Source organism: Triticum dicoccoides, chromosome 4A, assembly GCF_002162155.2.
Source record: "Triticum dicoccoides isolate Atlit2015 ecotype Zavitan chromosome 4A, WEW_v2.0, whole genome shotgun sequence".
NCBI classification, from domain to species: Eukaryota; Viridiplantae; Streptophyta; class Magnoliopsida; order Poales; family Poaceae; genus Triticum; species Triticum dicoccoides.
This window is the reverse complement of record NC_041386.1, coordinates 738,730,100-738,743,411: the sequence shown is the minus strand read 5'-3', so window position 1 is coordinate 738,743,411 and position 13,312 is coordinate 738,730,100.

Below are 13,312 nucleotides of genomic sequence, written 5' to 3'. Positions count from 1 at the left end.
ATTTTAGACGATCGTTCCTCTGTCTCCCACTGATGGTGTCAATGTGTATACAGAGTCTATTTTCTGTTCCAGAAATAACTTGGCACTGATGGTGGTAAAAAAAATTGGAGTATGAAAACACAGGATCAAACAAGGCAAGCAAAAGACTGAAAGAAGTGAAAAAATATCCTTTCTACACAACGAAGAGGCACTTGTGTTAAAAAGAAAATAAAAAAGACAAAGAGAAGTGAGAAAAGTCATTTCTATACAACAAAAATGCACTTGTCTAACACTTCTCTATTGACGCTCTCCCGGCATGCCTGTTCCTCTCCCGAAACCAGCCAGAGGCGATTCTCTCTTCTCCTCTGCTAGTCGCCGATGGATAATCCCTGAGAACCGATTTCCCACGAAAACAAATCCCGAAACTTCAGTCTACAATCCTACCCATCCAGTTCTCAAATCCTTAGCCAACATAGATGTCCGCCTTGAAGAAACCACCAGAACCATCAAAAGCCTGAAGTCCCGTATCACATCTTTGAAAATCCAATTAGGAAAAGCAAGAGCCAAATCCTCTGTATTCCTTCCCTCCATTGATGTGTGGAAGGAGCCGCCTGACCCAGGTCGTGCGCAATCAACAGATCCCAGAAGTAATTCGTGTTTAAAGAGATATTAAGAACACGACGATTCGTGTGTGCCGTTTCTTCCTGAGGAGAAGGAAACCCTATCATTTACAGGGAGTAAGTCGGGGCATAATGGAGGAATTGATACGGCTATGGATGTCCTGCTATTTAGAGGGAGCGGACCTCTGCGAAATCCATCGCAAGTCCCCCGTATCCAGTTATGTGTCTTCCCCACGCACATAAGGTGTTTGTCAATTTGCCTGAAGGCAACGATGGATGCAAAAAAGAGCCCCAGGAGGCGTTGGGCCCTAAGGCTGGTTGTAATGGGAGTATCATAGCTAGTATCATGCATGCCAACTAGGCAACTTTGATGAGGTGGCATAGAATTAAATGAAGTAAGAGAGATTGAGTATCATATCATGATACCGTATCATAATAAATGCTACATTAGTATGTGTCATGCATGGCAATAAATAAAGGCATCTATGATACTACCATATGATACTATGCGTTAGGGAGGTAGTATCATACACTAGTATCATATGCATGATACTAACTTATGATACTACCCATTACAACCAGCCTAATGCTGTAGGGACGAAAGGGGCTGTGTATGCAGCTGGGAGCTCGGTAGGCTTGTGCGCCGACCAAAGCCAGTCCACCCTGCGCCCAGGGAAGGCCATAGCCAGGCCTTGTACGGGACCTATGAAGAAGATGCTGGTCATCAACTTGTCGGGGGCCTGAAATGCTGTGCAGACGTGTTTTCTGGCGATCGGACTGTTCCTGTCCGTTCTGCTGGTGAACTCCAGGCAACTGATCGACCACATGAAGAAGGCATGGAAAGTTCGTGGGGAACTAGGTGACCATGAGCTAGTTGCAGAGGAAGGGCGCAAATTCGTCCTCGAGTTCTCAGAGGATGGGGACCGGCAGCACGTCATCAAGGGCGGGCAGTGGCAATACAAGGGCAATGCATTCCTCGTCGTCGACCTGGAGCAAGATGCTGATCCCGCCTCGGCAATCTTCTCCCATATGCCGATGTGGGTTCAATTAAGGGGAATCCCCTTCTACCTCCTCACCAAGGAGCTTGCTCGCAACCTTGGTGATCAGGTTGGACTGGTGGTCATGATTGATCAGCATTCGAGAGGCAACATCTGTGGCAAATTTCTCAGGGTGAGAGTGCTGCTGCCCTTATACTCCGCGCTGCAGAAGGAGATTACACTTGCTGATGAGATCACCGAGGATGAGATTACAGTACACCGGAGGTATGAAAGACTACCAAATTTTTGTTTGTTCTGTGGATACATAGGGCATATGGAGGCGAGGTGTGATATCCCAAATGCAGAAAAGAAGTTGTGCTACAGTAAGGATCTTGGTGTGTTCCCAGTTCATTCATGACCCCCGGGCTTGGTTCCTGCCAGAGAAGATGGGGCAAAAGAAGAGATCCCAGTCGTCACCCCCCCTGTGGCGTGCTCCCAGGCCCGAGAGCCAGGACCAGGCGTTGCTGATGGCAGTGGAAAAGATGGGGGAAGATGTGGCCCGCCTCTCGGTGAGTGGTGATATGGAAACTGACACAAACCTGAAGGTTCTGTCTTCCACGACGGCTACCTCCAGCGATATCCAGAACACAGCAAACCTGCTAGCCGAGGGAGTTGACGCTACAAACACTGCAGCGTTCAATGTGGCCCTCACAACTTCCTCCACCAACCAGAAGTCGGCCGACAACACCACTGCCTTGCCTCCTGTGGACTTGGAGATTGGCAGGACGATGGAACAGAAAGAGATGGATGTTGTTGGTGATGACACATCGGCGTTCGACCCCAAGGCGGTGACGGAGGCGGGAGCGAAGATGGCTATGCACATTAGTAGCAACCCCAACAAGGAGCTCGACTCTGGCAGAACCGGCGACATCTTGATCTCTTCAAAGGCTGATCTGGGTGATGTTGTTGGGCAGAAGCAGAACTACAAGGGCCTCAAGCAAGGTGATCCTGAAAATACCATGGCCCGCCTAGCAGGGGCCATGGTGTTTGCAAATGACTCTTGCGCTCCTCTTGTGTTCAACCTGGGTATGGAAAAATCGAGTCATGGCGTTGCTAAGCTGGGACCCAAGGGGCATGGTCGCTCCTCCAAGCATGTTTCTGTTGGGGATGGCAGGGCTAGCACTATTATGAAGTCAGCACTTGGGAAAAGACAGCATAGCTCAGATTATGAGAATAAAATGTTAGACCATAATGTTAGTGAGAAAAAGATGTGTAGTGGAGAGGAGAATCATAGGATAGGGCAGGATTTGGGGCTGAAAGGTGGAAAGGCGGCAACCGATCCCGGGGCTATCGGTCAACTGACGGGCGCGATTGGCGACGCCTGTCAGAGCCATGAGTATTCTTAGTTGGAACTGCCGGGGCCTGGGGCAGCCCCGGACAGTTCAAGAGTTGGTGTGCCTTGTGCATACCTACCGCCCCAAGATCGTCTTGTCTAAAACAAGGCAATGCGAAGAGAAAGTGAGAAGAATAAGATGGAGAATAGGCCTGAGGCACTGCTTTACTCATGACGGTAAGGGAAAAGGTGGAGGCATTGCTTTGTACTGGGATGATCAAATAAATATAAAAGTGTTGTCGTATGGCCCTCGGTATTTTGATGTACTTGTCTGTGATGACCCCCATGGCCCGTCGTGGCGGGGAACTTTTGTTTATGGGGAGCCCAGATCTCAAGATAGACATCATATGTGGACTTTGCTAAAAAGGATCAGACCAAATGCCAATGAGCCTTGGATGATGATCGGCGACTTTAATGAGACGATGTGGCAATCTGAATATTTTTCAGGTACTAGAAGATCTGAAGGTCAAATGACTAGATTTAGAAGTATGTTATCATACTGTAATCTTCATGACCTGGGGTTCAGGGGCCAACCTTGGACTTATCATAATAAACAACAGGGTGCTAGAAATGTGAGAGCAAGAATTGATAGAGGTGTCGCTTCCCCATGTTGGATGGATATGTTTAAAGATGCCACTGTGACACATATAACTACTTCTAGGTCTGACCACTTTCCCCTCCTTCTCTGCTACTCTGTTCAACCTTTAAGCAAAAGAGGGCGGAGACCCTTTCGCTACGAATATGTGGGAGAGGGACACAACCTTATATGAGGAAGTGAGAAAGGCTTGGCACAAAGTGGACACCGGCGGACCGAGCTTGGCTAATGTGGCATGTAAGTTAAATTCAGTCAGGAAGAGTTTGCAAGTTTGGAGCAAGAATAAGTTTAGGTCTGTACCTTACAAGGTCCTGCAGCTACGAAAGAAGCTTGATAGGCTATGGAGTAGGGCGCCATCACCTGACCGAGACAAGCAAATTCGACACACCTCAAAAGATTTAGATGAGTTTCTTCTTAGGGAGGAAATGTTGTGGAGACTTCGCTCTCGTGTTACTCAACTTCGGGAGGGAGAACAAAATACGAAGTATTTTTAGCAAAAAGCAACTTGGCGTCAGAAAAAGAACAAGATCGACCCTGGAGAATTGGGTACCATGACAAGGGACTTCTTCATGAAACTTTATGAAGCAGACAAAAATCTGGAACCTAGGCCACTAAGACATTGTCTGTAATCATTCTCCGTGAAACAAAAGCACTCTGGGTCGAACAAAAGCACTCTGGCACAGCTAACATAGCGCTACATTATTCTTAGCAAAACCTTCTACTCCCTCTGTTCCAAAATATAATGCTTTCTCTATTCCCGTGCTTCAAGTTTGACCATAAATTTATTCAATGAGACCGTCTGCGGCGGGAGCAAAAATTATAACAGTGAATTCGTATTACCGAAAAAAGCTTTCGCTCCGCTTTATAAATAAAGCAAACCACCGTGCACAAAGTCAACAAGGTCCACACAGAACACAACGCCACCGCAGGCAAGGTCCAACAAACACACACACGAACACTACCCAAGGTTTAGCTGTGGGCACAGCACAACAAGCCCAACAAACACACACAAACGACATCAATGGTTGCAGTCGGTCTCGTTAATTAAATTTATGATCAAAGTTAGACCTTGAAAAACACGGACGCTATATTTTAAAATGGAAGGAGTACTACGTATACGTATTAGGAGCCAGCGAGCCAGGGACAAAGGAACAGGAAGATGTGCGTGCGTGCGATCCTTTATCCATGCATCGATGTGACTTGGCACGAGCTGACAGCGCACTGCAGAGCTGCGCACAGCCGGCCAATGATCAATTTTTTTATTCGAGTGATGCGAACGAGGTAACGAGCCAGAGCCAACGAGGCAACGCTTTTTTAGAAAACTGCCAGCGATCGATGTAGCAGCCTGATGCTGCGTTGCTTCGTTGCAAAATTCTTTTCTTTTTGAGGATTAAACAATTCTTTTTATTTTCTTTTTTGATGTACAATTCCTTTTCTTTTTGATGAATTGTTCATTGCAAAATTGTTGGTGATATCGTTCATTTTTTACCAATATAAGGTGCTCTAACTATGAGGTGGACCGGGTGGATGTGGGCCTTGGGTGCCCCATGGGCTCCTTCCCATGTTGATAACAAGATTTAGGGCCAGTTTTTTTGGGCAATTCTTCCAAAATTGACCCTTTCCCCAGCTTCTTCCAGAACTGCCACTCCAATTTTTTTTACATAGCTAGGAATTGCATAAAAAAATGGAGTGGCAATTCTGGGAGAAGCTAGGGACGGGGCCAATTCTAGGAGAATTTCCCAAAAGAATTGGCCCTTACCCTAACGGAAAGCCCACATCTGCGCAATTCTAGGATATTGCGGGCGGAATCGCAAGAAAGCTTCCAACTTGGAGGCCCATGGCATGGACAAATCTGGTCGATTACCACCGCGTACTTTCAGGTGATTTTCACTAGGCGTCATCCAAAGTTTTCTATCCTATGCCTCAGGGCGGGTGATAACATCCTGGAGCACCCGGATGAGATTAGGACCCACATCTTAAGGAGCCCTTCATGGCAATACCCGTGGTGGGGTGTCTTTGGTGGAGGACTTCTGGCCGGCCATGTACAGAGTCTCTGGCATTGAGAATGCAGAACTAACTCTCTCATTCTCGCCAGAAGAGGTGGGTAGGGCTATTGCCTCTATGTATATGTCAAATGTGTATGAACTAGCTATGTTTCGTTGTCCTATCCGTATGTGCATGATGAACTGCTATGATTTTATGTTTGCTTATCAACGTTGCATAGCTTTGTGTGGATTTTAGGGATTGGGATATGGGGGCATGGTTACCCGGGCGGTCGAAGAGGGGTCAAGCCCCATTTTTACGCGAACATATGAGGGGTTAAATTAGGCAAGTCCGGTTGGAGATGATCATAGTTAATGGCACTATTTAATTTCCTATGTACAAGATTAAGATGCTTAATTAACTAGTTATCTTGTAAGACATCAATGTGTGCACTTCAAACTAGCCCTCGAGCAGTTGCCGGCTCAATCTCTCGGAGGTGCTCATAGGGGTAGGGTGTGCGTGCGTGCGTTCATAGGGGTGAGTGTATGCGCATGTATATGAGCGCTTGTGTCTGTACTGATGCTAAAAAAAAAACTAGCCCTCGAGCAGTAATAGTATATTTTACAGTGGTGTCTCACAAAAAAAATGAACATCACGTAATGGAGCAAAGTGGCATCTAATTCCTTGTCATGTAAACATATACCATAAGTAAATCTTATTAAGCAAGCAAGCAGAACAAAATGTGTCGAGGTTAGACAACGTTAATGAGAGAATCAGCATCATCTTGTCACCCAAACTCAAAACAGACTTTACCTCCTATATATTCATATGCCCTACCTCTACTGCAGTCTGGTTTCACCTTTGGACGTGTACATTGTCCATATGATTTTTTATAATAAGAAAAAGGAAAGAAACTCGTGTGACACCTTCTATGCTCTTGAAACTAAAAGGTTGTATGTAATATACATTTCATTTTTAGCTGTCTGTGATAAGACCCTTCCGACCATTTTTCAGCTAGTTGCTTAGTTCCATGGTAATGCTAATCTAACCCCGAAGAACAACAAGTGTAATTTGACCTCAAGCACTCTTGAATTCTCTGTTTAGTTACACCTAAGCTTGATAGTCTTGCACTCTTGAAGCCTCTATCTACGTATTTGTTACACTCTTATAATCTAAAATTGATATTTAGAAGTATAGTACAGAAACACATAACCCATAAATATAAATGCACCACAATACATTAAGTGCATTAACTAATTTCAGTATTAGTGTGCTATTTAGGTTTGCCTAAATCTATGGTAGATATAGTGTAACAGGGGATTTAACATACCAAATTGAATAAAACATTTTTTGTAGCATATATAATATAGTTTCATATTAATAGATGTATTTGGCAATAATGAATATTAGGATTATATGCTAAAATATGTATATTAATATATAGTGGCATCGTACTATTGCTAATATCCACTTGTTGTATGTAAAACATACTAAAAGATATATCAATTTATACAAACATCATATATTTAGTCACAACATATGACTAATGTTGAAGCAAAAAAGTTTATTATAAGTACATAAGAATGGATAATTTTATATTGTCGTCTTAGTCCTAGACAAGCCATCTGGTAACAATATCCTTCTTACACTATTCCTTTTAAACAAATATTTTTGCATATTATTAATTAAGTACTAAGATGTGCTAAAAATATGCAGTCGTTTAATAAGTTTATATCATTTGTTTACAAGTTCTCCAGTTTGTACCAAAACATTATGATCAAACTAAACAAAATCACCAACATGGAAGTTCAGATATCGTGGCAAGTTTGGAAACAGAGAAAACAAATCAATACCTATTTGGGAAAAACACATCACTAGGATGATAATCAACACACATCGTGCAAATCATCCAATCCAGTGAATTAGAACCATAACCGAGACAAAAAATAAATGGAAGATGCTACACGCATTTAATTTTTATATAAAAAGTTATAAGATTTTGGAGAATAATAAAAGATAAAGGAGAATAAAGCATGTAAAAGAGATATGAAAAATGTAAGAATTTTGGAGGACTGAATTCTTGTTAAAAAATACTATGGGTCTCTTTAATTTAAAGTATTTTCCTAACAATTTTGAAGAATTATCACTGATTTAGTAAAGCTTTGTACTAAATCAACGAAAATTAATATGGATCGAAGGGAGTACATGTTTTAGGGCCCGTACAGTTTGCTTGCCATTTTAATTTTTTGACGTTTATTCCTTTGCATGACCTCAAATCTTGGGCAGGAGTCCTCAAATTGTTCGTATACTTTCATTTGTCCAAACATATGCATTAACCTTTTGATTTATTAATTTTTGTTGCCCGTAGATTACAATGTTCATTAGCTTGGGTAGTCAATTAATATCCATTCAAGTAACCCAGTATACTACCATGAATCCGGCAATATATTTTTCTTTCTCAAAAGTCAAGCATAAGACACTCGAATTGAGTGCCATTTATCAGAGTTGATATCAAGATAGAGTTTTGTGCTTGGAGAAAACTCTTGTAGGTGAAGTTTTTGACCCATATTCAACAATTATGGCATGCATTGAGCCTCACGGTGGCAGTGGAAAGTAAGTAGATAAATGAATGCACTTAACTATTATATACATATAAGCGGGTTTACAAGTCATCCTCTGACATACTTAAAAAAAGTTCAATAATGAGATATTTATAAAAAAGTTAAACTAGGCTTTATGTCCTTTTTGGACCGGGTGAATGAATTATCGTCCAGAAATGAATGGCTTGAGATAAAGAGATCGATATGTGTATTGAGTAAGCTAGGTGACAGATGTTCAAAAAACTGCTTGAAATGGTATCCTTTTACCACGCAGTGAACAAGTGTTTTGGTGGCACATACTGTCATCATGATATCATACGTACCATCGTCCGATATTGACATGATTATTTGACACAGGCATTCTTAAAGTGAAGATCCTGTGCATGTTGTGGATTTCACCATGGATAGATATAAGGACACTGAAGCTTTGGTTGAAGTACTTGACACCATGTGCATGATGAACTCAGAATGTCCGCAAGGAGGAAATGTAGCTTACGTAGCTCATTTGCAGAAAATTATGAGGGTAATTCCACAGGTTAAAAAGTTATCTGACGCATTCAAGGCGTTCCATTGAAATCACTCATGCATGATGTGAGCCAATACTAGGCAGACTTATACTGGAAGTGCATTGACACATCCAATTTCAGCAGCATCCTTCAATGGAAACAGTTCTATAATCTCCATACAATTGGGGCTGGGTAGCTAAATCTGATCGTGACCGGTATACTTCTATAGGTGCTGGCTATGGCCGTTGAGGGGGCCCACATATTATGACAATGAATCTCCATGTGTTTTTTTTAGGAAAACATGGCTTGATAGTTAGATTCCTAGTTAGGCCTTGTTTGGTTTTTTAGGCTAAACACGTCACATTTTATTAATCAATAACAACGTTCATGGGGAAACAATGGAGATCAGGCGGATGAAGGAACCATATGTGCCGGCCTTGTTTTTTTATTATTATTTGGAAATGGTGGCCTTGTTTGGTGGGAGCTCATAATCCTTCCTTCGGTGGGGAATGAAAGCTTTTATATCGCGCGGGTTGGGCCGGCCCATGAACGCTGGGTGCGCTCCTCTCATGTGTTGATTCGCTCACTAACGAGGTTATCTCTCACCGTGTAGACCCACAATGACCTAAACCTAATAGAAGCCTATGGAGGCTCAGATCCACATTCGACAAGTACCAAGGGATTGTCCTACATGATGGGGGTTAGTCACTCGGGACACGCCACCCGAATGGAGGAGGAGGTATCCTCACTCGGGCACACTTCTCTGATGAAAGGAGCCCAACGGCCAAGGGCATTATTTGGAGTGTTACGGAAACCTTGAAGCCTGGCATTACAACTAATTATAAGACGCCCGTTACTCCCTTTTGTGGGCATGCGTTATTAGACTTGATTAACCTGTAAAGTAGCAATAATTGTGAGGCAACGAACTTTATATAAGCGCCTCCTAGGTACCTGGTTACTGGTTTGGAACCTTTGTAGCTCAACATTCATACAGAAAAACGCTCTCCGAGGAACATGACTAGGGTTTTTATCTCCGCCGCAACAGGCCTGAACCTGTATACATCTTGTGTAACCCACCTGCATAGTGCTAGATGAAGCCTCGTCTTTCACCTCTTTTACTATCAGATTTCACCCCGCGACACTCACTCCTCTTCGCTTGCTTTTTGTTGCACTGTTGTCCCCATCTCTAAGAAAACAATTAGTTGAGAAAACCAACAGCCCCTTGGTTTGGTAAAAAAATGACGTCAATAGGTCACTAACAGATTTAGAATGTTCGTACAGTATAAACATGTTTGCTAATTTTTAAAAATATTGACAAATGTTAGAAAATGTTTAGAATTTGAAAAACGTTTTTGGATTTTCTAAAAAAAATCATGAATTGGGAAAATGATTGTGGATTTTAAAAAATATTCATGAGTTTGAAGAGTATTCAAGTATTTGATTCGTGACTTTGAAAAAAAAACTCATGAATCTTAGAAACATGTGTGGATATAAAAATATTCAAAAAGTTGCAATAGTGTATACAATTTAAAAAATATTTGTGAATATAGTAATTATGCAAGCTCACCGTGGCAAAAAGGGGATCGATCCGCCACTATTTCACACTGAAATACCATCAAAATGGTAGAATATCAGTCAAGATGCGGAGCAGTTTGCCACCACACCAAAAGGCATACCAGCAGAGCAGCTGTTGGCTCCATTTTTCCTTTTCCTTTTTGGGCTGTGAAACAACTTGTTCATAATAGCCAGTAATCCCAGCACATTCAGTGCCTTGCGGTCTTCAGGACTGTAACAACCCATGTTCCTGTCTACCAACAGAGTATTCATTCTTCAGGTAATTCGAGATTACCGTGCAGTCTTCGTAGCATTAGCTATTGCTAATCTGCCCTTTATCAAGTTTAGCCGCAATCTTGATAGCATGAACGCATGAGTCCTGGAGCCATCATCCATCACAACTGATTTGCTCCCCCAGCCGGCACACCATGTCCACCTTGTTCATGTACACATTTCCACTGCAGGTAGCACCACCAAAACAAAGCGCGCACAAAAGCGAAAACAGCAGTCATCTACTGACATAAACTGGTGCTCATGTAATCTCTATTCCTAATGTTTGAGTTGATGAATAGCATCCAGGGTTTATTTTCGTCCCACCATTTTTCGCTGGTTTTTTTCGTCTCTACTTGTCCCTAACCAAAAAAACCCAACCACGGCAGAAAACCCTCTCCGCCGCCACATCTCCAGGGCAGGCTCTTTCTCTCTCTCCTTCGCTCATCCACCCACGAGACCTAGATCGAAACCCGCCGCCGCTCCAACTGTTGCTTCCGCCGCCTGCACACCTCACCTCCACCTTCACTCTTGCGCTCTCTATCTCTCTCTTCCCCCAGACTCTAGCGAGGCCACCATGGCCGAGTCTGTCATGGCCACCACTGTGTGGAGGGCCCGGTCGACATCTTCGTCGGGGTTGCCGCCGCCACCGTTGACGTCGACTGCCGAAGGTGAAACCCCAGCGCTCGTCTCCTCCTCTCGTTGCGGCGCTATGCTCTGTCGCCCCGGTCGACATCTTTGTCGGGGTTGCCGCCGCCACCGTTGACGTCGACTGCCCAAGGTGAAACCCCAGCGCCCGTCTCCTCCTCTCCTTGCGGCGTTGTGCTCTGTCGCCGTAGCTTTTAGTTTGATCGCAAGGCTAGCGGGTGGGTCGGTGGATGAAGAGGAATGGTACGGTGTCGTCGATCCGTCCTGCCTATGGATTCACTGAATGCGTCTTGCTGGAGTGACCGATCATGAGATTTGATCTGGTTGCTCTGTCTTTCAAGGTGGATTCGGGGTTAGTGAACTCCCAGCTGAGCCATGGCTCTGCTTCGTGGCTGAAGTGCACTTGCCACCTGAAGAGCACTTGCACTTGATGTTTTTTTACCATATGTTGCTGAGTGATAATTTATACTATGTGTTTAATTTACTAGATGAACTGCACACATGAACGCAGCATTCGTGCAAAAATGCAACATCTTGGTTGGCTGCTCACGGCGGAGCATGTGGCTGGTGCTTGCGACAGTGGCGAGCAACGTCCGCGAGCGCGGTGGAAGCAGTGGCCAGAGCTGTGTGGGCCGCTGCAAGCATACCATCGAGGCAGCACTTCAAGTATGACAATGTCCATTCTACACCAAGGTACGTCGACAATCGTGCAAATATCTAGCATCTTCATCGACTAGGACTAAGTTACGTGTTTTCTTCTGCCTGTGTCATGCGGTGACAATTTGTTCTGCCTATTGTTTGCAGATATTAGTCAGTTGGGAGATGAGGTGGTTTGCCAGATAATAAATAGAATAAGCACAAGATGGAGCTTTAATTGGGCCATGTCATGGTGAACTTGGAGCACATAATTTCATAGGAGATGGTCGTCATAAAACTGGGTGCTTAAGATCTAGGGAAGTATAATATTTTTTTTGAAAGCTAAGTAAAACAAATTTACTTTGTGGGTCTAATTTAATTTTTCTATGTTCATAATTTCTTGCGTGAATAGATAGACCAAGCTGAGCACGGTATCAACAACCTACTCATGCTTTGGTTCATTTTCTTTGAGTATTTGTGTTCTTAATCTTGGTTTTCACTGGTCTGTGCTTTGTCTTCTCAGGCTAGATTTGAATTTGTTGTCATAGAAACAATGTTTTTATCGCCTTTAATAGTATAGAGATAATCCAGTTATGTATGCAAAATTATGCAAGATCCTCAATGAGGATTTTTTTTTCTGAATCACTTAGCAGCCTCTGCATCCTTCTGCCTTAGCGTGATCAATTTTTCCCACTATGCCGTTTTGGTTTTTGTTTGCCAACATACTGGAACGAAGGTGTCTCCATGTCAAGCATGCATCCGTTGAAAATTTGGTGTCAACCAGTTTTTGGAGGATTGCATCATCTAATAATAGGATATTAGAAATCCGGTTTTCCCTACGATGTTTATCTTTTCGGTCTTTTAGCTAATGACAATGGTTCTTGGTGTGCCAGAGCCCAGGTGTGTATATTCTTGGACCTTTTACATTTGATATTAATAATCCAAAACTTAACATGTTTCTAGCCTTCTAGGGAAACTTCCATTTAATGTTATTAATTTTCTTGCAGCAAACTTCAAAATTCTTGATACTTTTGCTTGCACTTATTCTCCATAGGCTCACATATATTAGTGTTGTGCAGTTTAGATCTCAATATGATGCCCATTTATTTTACGGTAAGGCAAGAGCCCCGCCTGCTGCTATTACGATCGGCCGCCATCCTAGGCAGACCGAGGCTGCACGCCATCGCCTACCCCACAATGCTACACCTTGGGATTGCTGGCTGCCGAGGCCGACGCCATCTTCCACCCCTGAACACTTTCTTTAAAATCATGGAAAATCTCTTGGTTTCTTTACCATGTTATAATTTGATTCTATGATTTACGTTTTATTGCGTCATGCCTCCAGGACTGTGTTTTCTAAACTAGAGTTGCATTAGCATGAGGCTCTATTCTATTATGCAGGACTACTTCCAAACAACATACGAATTCTTCTAGATGTCCCCACACTTTCTATTTCCAATGCTTAGAACCCAAACATATGCTTTTTGGATGTCTCAGGTATAGAATGAATCATTACTGCAAGCTTTGTCCACACTTTATAAGTTATATGGA